We start from the raw sequence: 10,012 nt of genomic DNA, 5'->3' as shown, positions 1-10,012 counted from the left end.
AAAAAAAAAAAAAAAAAAAAAAAAAAAAAAAAATAAAAGTATAAAAATTAAGCCAGGCGTGGTGGCGGGCGTCTGTAATCCCAGCTACTTGCGAGGCTGAGGCAGGAGAATCAGCTGAACCCAGCAGGCAGAGGTTACAGTGAGCTAAGATCGCGCCACTGTATCCCAGCCTGGGTGACAGAGTGAGAATCTGTCTCAAAAAAACAAACAGACAAACCAAAAAAACGACCCTACTAAGGGCTGCTTGTTGCCCATTTTTATGGTTATTTATTGATGATATGCTAAACAAGGGTTGGATTATTCATGCCTCCCCTTTTTAAACCATATAGGGTCACTTCCTGATGTGTCCGTGACATTTGTAAACTGTCATGGCACCGATGGGAGTGTGGCAGCGAGGCATACCAGAGATCACTCTCGTCGCCATCTTGGTTTTGGTGGGATTTGGCCGGCTTCTTTACCGCAACCTGTTTTATCAGCAAGGTCTTTATGATCTGTATCATGGGCTGACATCCTATCTCACCTTGTGACTTAGAATGCCTTAACAGTCTGGGAATACAGCCCAGTAGGTCTCAGTGGCATTTTACCCAGCCCCTACTAAAGATGGAGTTGCTCTGGTTCAGATGTCTCTGACACATGGATTTACCTCTCCAAGTTGCCGCCTATAACCCTAGGATCAGTACTATGACATTTACATGACCAACCCTTCCAATGCCTGCACAATTTGCCTATTCTGGAAAAAAGTTATTTTAATTATTTGTTTCCTGTGGGGTTTTTTTTTTCTTTGTTCTTTTTTTTTTTTTTAAGTGAGTGGTTACTTCTAATGTATATGGATCAATAACTTTTATCAGCTTATCTCAGTATACAGTAACACCATGAAAGTGAATGTGAATGCCAGGCATTTCATAAGAGAATCAGTTATTTGACCAACTGTATTAGTCAGGGTTCTCCAGAGGAACAGGACCAATAGGATATATGTATATATAAAAAAGGGTTTATTAGGGAGAATTGGCTCACATGATTACAAGGCAAGTCCTACCATAGACTATCTGCATGCTGGGGAAAAAGAGAAGCCAGCAACATGGCTCAGTCCAAGCCTGAAAGCCTCAAAACCAGGGAAGCCCAAGTGTAGCCTTCAGTCTGAGGCTGAAAACCTGAGAGCCCCCAGGATGCTACTGGTGTAAGTTGCAGAATCCATGATCCAACAAACTGGAATCTGATGTCTAAGGGCAGAAGGAGATGAAGCAAGCATTGGCACAGGAAGACAGAGAGAGCACGCTAGAGGACACAGCCAGCTGAATATCCCTTCTTCTGCCTGCTTTGTTCCAGCCATGCTGGCAGCCCATTGGATGGTGCCCACCCACCTTGAAGGTAGGTCTTCTTCTCGCAGTCCACTTACTCAAATGTCAATTTCCTCTGAAAACACCCTCACAGACACTCGCAGGAAGTGTTTCACCAGCCAGCTGGCATCCCTCAATCCAGTCCAGTTGACACAATATTAATCATCACACCAACTTTGTTGTTACCTTGTATGCTAGGCAGAGTAATGATCCCCCAAATGCATTCACATTCTAATCCCTGGAACCTGTAAATATGTTATGTTTTATGGCAAGATGGAATTAAAGTTGCAGATGGAGCTAAGTTTGCTGATAAACTGAGTTTAAAATAGGGAGATTATCCTAGATTATTTGAGTGGGCCCAATGTAAGCACAAGCATCCTTAAAAGATGAAAAGAGAGGCCATACAGTGAGTGTCACAGTGATATGATGTGAGAAAAATTTGACCGGCCATTGATAGCTTAGACGATGGAGAAAGGGGCCACAAACCAATAAATGTAGACAGCCTCTCAAAGCTACAACACACAAGAAACTAGATTCTCTCCTAGAGCCTCCAGAAAGGAATGCAGCCCTGCTGACAACTTAAGGCTGAATGAGACCCATTTTGGACTTCTGACCTCCAGAACTATGACATAACAAAAATATGTTAGGTGTTTTGGCCAGGCGTGGTGGCCCACGCCTGTAATCCCAGCACTTTGGGAGGCCAAGGTGGGCAGATCACGAGGTCAGGAGATCAAGACCGTCCTGGATAACACAGTAAAACCCCATCTCTACTAAAAATACAAAAAATTCATCAGGCATGGTGGCGGGTACCTGTAGTCCCAGCTACTCAGGAGGCTGAGACAGGAGAATGGCGTGAATCTGGGAGGCGGAGCTTGCAGTGAACTAAGATCATACCACTGCACTTCAGCCTGGGTGACAGAGCAAGACTCCGTCTCAAAAAAAAAAATGTATCTTAGGTGTTTTAAGCCACTAACTTTGTGGTAACTTGTTGCAGCAGCAATAGAAAACTGATACAGTTCAATTTTTTTCATTGGGTTCCTCAGCAAGGAAGACATGAATTCTAAGGGTGTGTTGAAAGCAAGATTCAGATATTTAGCAGGGTAGGAGAAAAGGAAATAATTGAGGCTCTGGCCCTGACTGACACAAATTTTCCTAGTGGATATAGACCTATTTTTTCACAAATGTAAGTGCAACAGTAAATTTCCAAAGCCCATTGGAAAATGTGTCAGTCTCTGATGTTCTGGATAAGGTGCAGCCATACCCACACTGTAAAGTTACTAATCTCCCTCCCCATCCCTTGCCATACCGTAATCTTTCGAAGGAAGTCGCGCTGTGCAACCCATACTTGAAGAGCAGTGCTATGGTTTGAATGTCCCCTCCCAAACTCATGTTGAAATTTCATCACCAATGCAATTAAGAGGCAGGATCTTCAAGAGGTGATTAGGTCAGGAGGACTCTGCCCTCATAGTGGATTAATGCTGTTATCTCAGGAGTGGGTTAGTTATCACAAGAGTGGGTTCCTGATAAAAAGAATGAAGCTGACCATCAGCTGAGTAAGAACCTACAGCTCCAGCTACTTGGGAGGCTGGGGCAGGAGGGTTGCTCGAGCCTAGGAGTTCAAAACTGTAGTGTGCTATGATTCTTGTGAATAGTGATTGCACTCCAGCCGGGTAACATAGTGAGACCCTAATTTTTTTTTTTTTTTTTTTTTTTTTTGAAAAAGAGTCTTGCTCTGCCACTCTCTCCCCAGGCTAGAGTGCAGTGGCGTGATCTCGGCTCACTGCAACTTTTGCCTTCCAGGTTCAAGTGACTCTCCTGCCTCAGCCTCCCAGGGATTACAGGTGCCTGCCACTACACCTGGCTAATTTTTTTTCTATTTTTAGTAGAGATGGGGTTTCACCATTTTGACCAGGCTGGTCTTGAACTCCTGACCTCAGATGATCCACCCACCTCGGCCTCCCAAAGTGCTGGGATTACAGGTGTGAGCTACAGTGCCTAGCCGCAAAACACTATCTTTAAAAAAAAAGGGAAAAAGTTGAGATCAGCCAAATTTCCTCTTTGTCCATGTTCACCTGCCCTTCTGCCATGTTATGATGCAGCACAAAGGCCTTCACAAGATGCTGGTGCCATGCTCTTGGACTTCCCAGCCTCCAGAACCATAAGCCAAATAAACTTCTATTGTTTATAAATTGTCCAGTCTGTGGTATTCTGTTATGCACCAGAAAACAGACTAAGACAGGTGGTGAATTGTGCTTCCTTTTCTTTAGGGTGGAGTATCTAATCCCTTTCCATTGGAATCCCTCTGCATGGGAGATTTGTCTTATCTCCCCTATTTATTAGTTTATTCAATCTTTTTTATATCAATATGGACTCCTGGATATTTATTTTAATCTTTAGCTTATGATTCAATATTACTTTATTTGATTGTGCACATTATTCCAGTGTTGGCCATTTGGAGCACTTGTTGTTTCCTCTGACCCTTTGATTAATGCCCCTCATTGTGTTTTGTTTTGTTTTTCTTTTCCTTTCTGGCACTATAAGATGAATCCTGTATATTTTTCATCTCAAACATTGTATTTTTTATATCTAGAAGTTTAATTTGGGTCTTTTAAAAATTATCTTCTTTTTTCTTTTTTTTTTCCAGGATGAAGTCCCACTCTGTCACCCAGGCTGGAGTGCAGTGGCACAATCTCGGCACAACCTCCGCCTCCCGGGTTCAAGCGATTTTCTTGCCTCAACCTCCTGAGCAGCTGGGATTACAGGCACCCGCCATCATGTCTGGCTAATTTTTTTGTGTTTTTAGTAAAGACAGGGTTTCACCATGTTGGCCAGGCTGGTCTCGAACTCCTGACCTCAGGTGATCCACCCTCCTCAGCCTCCGAAAGTGCTGGAATTACAGGCATGAGCCACTGCACCCAGCCTCCTCTTCTGGCCGGGCACGGTGGCTCACGCCTGTAGTCCCAGCACTTTGGGAGGCCGAGGTGGGTGGATCACGAAGTCAGGAGATTGAGACCATACTCGCCAACACACGGCAAAACACCGTCTCTCAAAAAATACAAAAAAATAGCTGGGCGTGGTGGCGGGTGCCTGTAGTTTCAGCTACTTGGGAGGCTGAGGCAGGAGAATGGTGTGAACTCGGGAGGCGGAGCTTGCAGTGAGCCAAGATCACGCCACTGCACTCCAGCCTGGGCGACAGAGAGAGACTCGGTCTCAAAAAAAAAAAAAAAAATTATCTTATGTTTCTCTGCTTAACATGTTCAATTCTTCCTCTAGCTTCTTGAGCATATGGAATAGAGTTATAATAACTGTTTTTAAAAATTTCTCCAGTAATCATGGGAATCTTGAAAGATTATTTCTCATCTTTCAAGAATTTCTATTCTACCAGCCTAGGCAACATAAAATAATTTTTTTAAATAGCAGGGTGCGGGCCTGGCACAGTGGCTCACATCTGTAATCCCAGCACTTTGAGAAGCCCAGGCGGGTGGATAACGAGGTCAGGAGTTCAAGACCAGCCTGGCCAACATGGTGAAACCCCATTTCTACTCAAAATACAAAAATTAGCTGGGCGTGCCGGCAGGCACCTGTAATCCCAGCTACTTGGGAGGCTGAGGCACAGAATTGCTTGAACCCGGGAGGCAGAGGTTGCAGTGAGCCGAGATCGCACCACTGCACTCCAGCCTGGGCAACAGAGTGAGACTCCATCTCTAAATAAATAAAACTGGGTGTGGTGGCAAATGCCTGTAGTCCCAGCTACTTGGGAGGCTGAGATGGGAGGATCACTTGAGCCCAGGAAGTCAAGGCTGCAGTGAGCTATGATCATGCTACTGGACTTTAGCCTGGGCAACAGAGTGAGACTGTCTCTGATATGGTTTGGCTGTGCCCCCACCCAAAATCTCATCTTAAATTGTAATCTCCATTATCCCCATAATCCCCACAATCCCCATGTGTCAAGGGAGAGGTGGAGGTGATTGCATCTTGGAGGTGGTTTCCTCTATGCTGTCCTTGTGATAGTAAGTAAATTTTCATGAGATCTGATGGTTTTATAAGAGGCTCTTCCCCCTTTACAGGGCACTTCTCCTTCCTGATGCTTTGTGAGGAAGGTGCCTTGCTTGCTTCCCCTTTGCCTTCCACTATGATTGTAAGTTTCCTGAGGCTTCCCCAGCCATGATAAACTGTGAGTCAATTAAGCCTCTTCCCTTTATAAATTACCCAGTCTTACCAGGCTCGGTGGCTCACGCCTGTAATCTCAGCATTTTGGGAGGCCAAAGTGGGCAGATCACTAGGTCAAGAGTTTAAGACCAGCCTGACCAACATGGTGAAACTCCGTCTCTACTAGGAATACAAAAATTAGCCAGGCATGGTGGCACGTGCCTGTAATCCCAGCTACTCAGGAGGCTGAGGCAGGAGAATTGCTTGAAACCTGGAAGCAGAGGTTGCAGTGAGCTGAGATCGCATCACTGCATTACAGCCTAGGTGACAGAACAAGACTCTGTCTCGGAAAATAAATAAATAAATAAATAAATAAATAAATAAATAAATAACCTAGTCTTGGGTATGTCTTCATAGCAGTGTGAAAATGGACTAATACAGTTTCTAAATAGAAAAGAAAGAAGAATATGTCTTTTGTTACTTGATGGCCAGTGTCTTGAGAAACATTTGCTATGTGATTTCCCTCTTCTCAGTTGTTTCAGTAGAAAGAGTAAATCTAAATCCAAATCCTCATGTAACTCCCATTCCTTTTAAAATGGTTTTAACACATTTGCTTTTGTTTTTTGTTCTGGTTTTTGAGAGACAAGGTCTTGCTATGTTGTCCAGTCTGGTCTTGAACTCCTGGCCTCAAGTGATTCTCCTGCCTTGGCCTCCGAAAGTGCTAGGATTACAGTCAGGAGCCGCTGCACCCAGCCCACATTTATTTTACAATCTCTTTATAAATTATGCTATTGTCTCAAGTTATTGTGGGTGCTAATTTTCCTGTTTATTAGGTCTGCTGATGGTTAAATATGGTAGATCATTTCCCTGACTACTTTATGTTTTTCTACTGTGAGCATTCCATTTGGCTTGGGTTGTAACGATGTCTCTACAGAGAAGTTGTGCAAGGATATTACTTGCCCAGGACCAATTTTTGCATTGCTTTCCTAGCTGAAGCTATCAATATCAGGAGGGCAGCACAAATCCCTGCAAATCTAATCTACAAATAGGGTTCCCAAATTTGTAGGTTTACAGTTGTGTAGGCTTACAGTTTTGATTTTCCATGGTTGACTTGCCCTGATCGTCACTTCTATGCATCCCAGGCAGAGACAAGCTTCCTTTCTATTTCTCTGGACTGTCGTATTGAGTTTTTCTAGAACTCTCTTTAGTGAATATATACTCTGGGAGGAGTATCCAGTCTTTTTTTCTTTCTCTTTTTTCTTAAGACAGCGCCTCACTTGGTTGCTGAGGCTGGAGTGCAATAGGGCAAACATGGCTCATTACAGGCTTAAGTGATCCTCCTGCCTCAGCCTCCCAAGTAGCTGGGATCACAGGAATGTAACCACACCCGGCTAATATTTTTATGTTTTGTATAGATATGGTCTCACTTTGTTGCCCAGGCTGGTCTCGAATTCCTAGGCGCAAGCAATCCTCCCACCTTAGCCTCTCAAATTGCTGGGATTACAGGTGTGAGCCACCACACCCGGTCCTCCAGTCTTTATACATGGGCTTCAGTTCCAACTGTCAGGGCAACATGGACCCAAGGTTCCATCTTGCATCATTACATGTGTGGTAAAACTCAACTCTCTAGCAGCTGGGTCCTGTCTGTATCCAACAACCACCTCCAGGACAAGAGAGACATCAGGCCACATCCTGTTGCTCTGGTTCCCTTTTTGGTTTGGACTCCTGAGGATTTCCTCTTACATGTTCAGCAATGAATTTACTTTTTTTTTTTTTTTTGAGACGGAGTCTCGCTCTGTCGCCCAGGCTGGAGTGCAGTGGTGCGATCTTGGCTCACTGCAAGCTCCGTCTCCCGGGTTCATGCCATTCTCCTGCCTCAGCCTCCCGAGTAGCTGGGACTACAGGCGCCCACCACCATGCACAGCTAATTTTTTTTGTATTTTTAGTAGAGACGGGGTTTCATCATGTTAGCTAGGATAGTCTCAATCTCCTGACCTCGTGATCTGCCCACCTCGGCCTCCCAAAGTGCTGGGATTACAGGTGTGAGCCACTGTGCCCAGTCAGCAATGAATTCACTTTCTTTCCCTGTGTGCTTGCTTGCTTCCTTTCTTGTAATATGATAGGCAGGGTTTTTTGGTGTTTGTGTTAGAAAAGGTTCCCAGTCAGGCATGGTGGCTCACGCCTGTAATCCTAGCACTTTGGGAGGCCAATGCAGGAGGATCCCTTGAGCTTAGGCATTTGAGACCAGCCTGGACAATACAGGGAGACCCTGTCTCTATTTTATGTAACTATATTTAAAAGATAAAAATAAAAATTTTTTTTAAAAGGTTCCATACTAGCTTAGTCTGACGTTGGAACCAGAATAGGTTTTATACATAAAGGGCACATCCTGATAATTTCCCTAAAAATCTGCAGACAGTATCAATGGTGAATGAAACTCTACTGTAGGAACAGAATGGTGTGGGCTGCTTAGAAACAAGTTTTCTTTTGTTTGTTTGTTTTACATACAGGGTCTTGTTCTATTGCCCAGGTTGGAGTGCAGTGGTATGATCACAGCTCACTGTAGCCTTGACTTCCTGGGCTCAAGCAATCTTCCCAGCTCATCCTCCCAAGTAGCCAGGACTATAGGCACGTGCCATCACACCCAACTAATTTTTAAATTTTTTGTAGAGACTGGAGGGGGTCTCTCATTGATAGAGGAGGGGGGCAGGGAAGTGCTGGGTAGAGAAAGGCAGGGTCCCCGGCAAGGGCCCCACCCACAGACCTAGGTGAAGACAAGCACTCCTGTTTTTGTGCCCAAATGTTGCATTTTCCAAGACCACTGTGGCCCGCACACCCCCATCTTGTGCCTGTATAAATCCCAAGACCCTAGTGGGCACACAGACGAGTGGCTGGATATCGAGAGGAACACATCAGAAGAACACACAGATGCTGACAGGCCATCAACTGCAGAAGGATGCGGATGCCTAGGTAAATTCACCTGAGGGTGGTTGAAGGAGAGCCCGGCAACTCCAGGGGAAGACCAGGTTCCCACTCCATCCCCCTTCTGGCTCCCCATACACCTGCTGAGAGCGACCTCCACCATTCAATAAAACCTTGCACTCATTCTCCAAGCCCACGTGCCATCCGATTTTTCCGGTACACGAGGGCAAGAACCCAGGATACAGAAAACTCTCTGTCCTTTCGATAAGGCAGAGGGTCTACCTGAGCTGATTAAAACAAGCCGTCTTTGGATGGCTAAACTGAAGAGCACACAGTAACACACGCCTACTGGGGCTTCTGGAGCTGTAAATACTCAACCCTAGATGCTGCTGTGGGGTTGGAGCCCATGCTCCCCACAACCTGCCCGTCTGTACGCTCCCCCTAGGGTTTGAGCTGCAGGGCACCGAAGAAGCGAGCCACTCCCCAGCTGTCGCACACCCTGCGAGAGGGATAAGGGAACGTTTCCTGTTTCATTACTATGTTGACCAGGCTGGTCTGGAATTCCTGGCGTGAAGCAATCCTCCCACCTTGGCGTAAGTGCTGGGATTACAGGTGTGAGCCACTATGCCTAGCCTAAACAACAGTCTTCTTAGTGCTTTGACTCATCAACATTTCAAAATATTTTGGGTCCATGCTTGAGCAGAGGGTTAACATGGAGAAGACAATGGGGGCTGTGAACTTGCAGAAGACGGGACTATCACTTGAGAGGAAGATCGGACTTGCTTACTTGCTCCTGAAGGCAGACAGGTACTGGAAGGGGGAAACTCTGCCTTCACGAGGCAGAAACTTCTCCAAATCATATTACGTGGGAGCAGCTCTTCATCCCAGTATTTGGTGGGCTTGATACCTGGTTTGTTTGTTTGACCCCTGTTCAAGCCAACAAGCCAGGTATCAAGACCACAAAAATACTGTTTTTTTCTTGGGTGGTAGGGAGGTTGTTTGTTTGTTTAGACAGGATTTCTCTCTGTTGCCTAGGCTGGAGTGCAGTGGCACATTCATGGCTCACTGCAGCCTTGAGCTCCTGGACTCAAGCAATCCTCTCACCTCAGCCTCCCGAGTAACTAGGGAGGACTACAGTGGTGCGCTACCACACCCAGCTAATTTTTTTTTTGTAGAGACAGGATTTTGCCATGTTGCCCAGGCTGGTTTCAAACTCCTGTGCTCAAGCAATCCTCCCACCTCAGCCTCCCAAAGTGCTGGGATTACAGGCGTGAGCCACAAAAATACTGTCGATAGGCAGAAAAATAATGTCTTAGCAACTCACATCTATGTTAGTTGTTTGTTTCTAGGTCTTGCTAGCTCAAATTCCACTTGTCCGTCTAAAAGATGCCTTTGTTTTTGAGAATCCATGTGTTTGTGTAGGTTCACCACTTTCTTTTAATCTTCTGAATACCTAAAATAAACCTTTGAAATCTAGATCAAGCACAGCCTGGGTTGAGATGAGAGAAAACTGAGTGGATGGTTGTGTGTGTATCAATGTGTAGAAAGAGGCATCCATTGTTATGGCAACCAGCATCCTTAACTGATGCAATCCTGTTCCCAAT

The sequence above is a fragment of the Theropithecus gelada genome, chromosome 10 (genome assembly GCF_003255815.1).
Source record: "Theropithecus gelada isolate Dixy chromosome 10, Tgel_1.0, whole genome shotgun sequence".
Taxonomy (NCBI): Eukaryota; Metazoa; Chordata; class Mammalia; order Primates; family Cercopithecidae; genus Theropithecus; species Theropithecus gelada.
The sequence above is the reverse complement of the archived record's forward strand: the minus strand, read 5'-3'. Positions refer to the sequence as shown.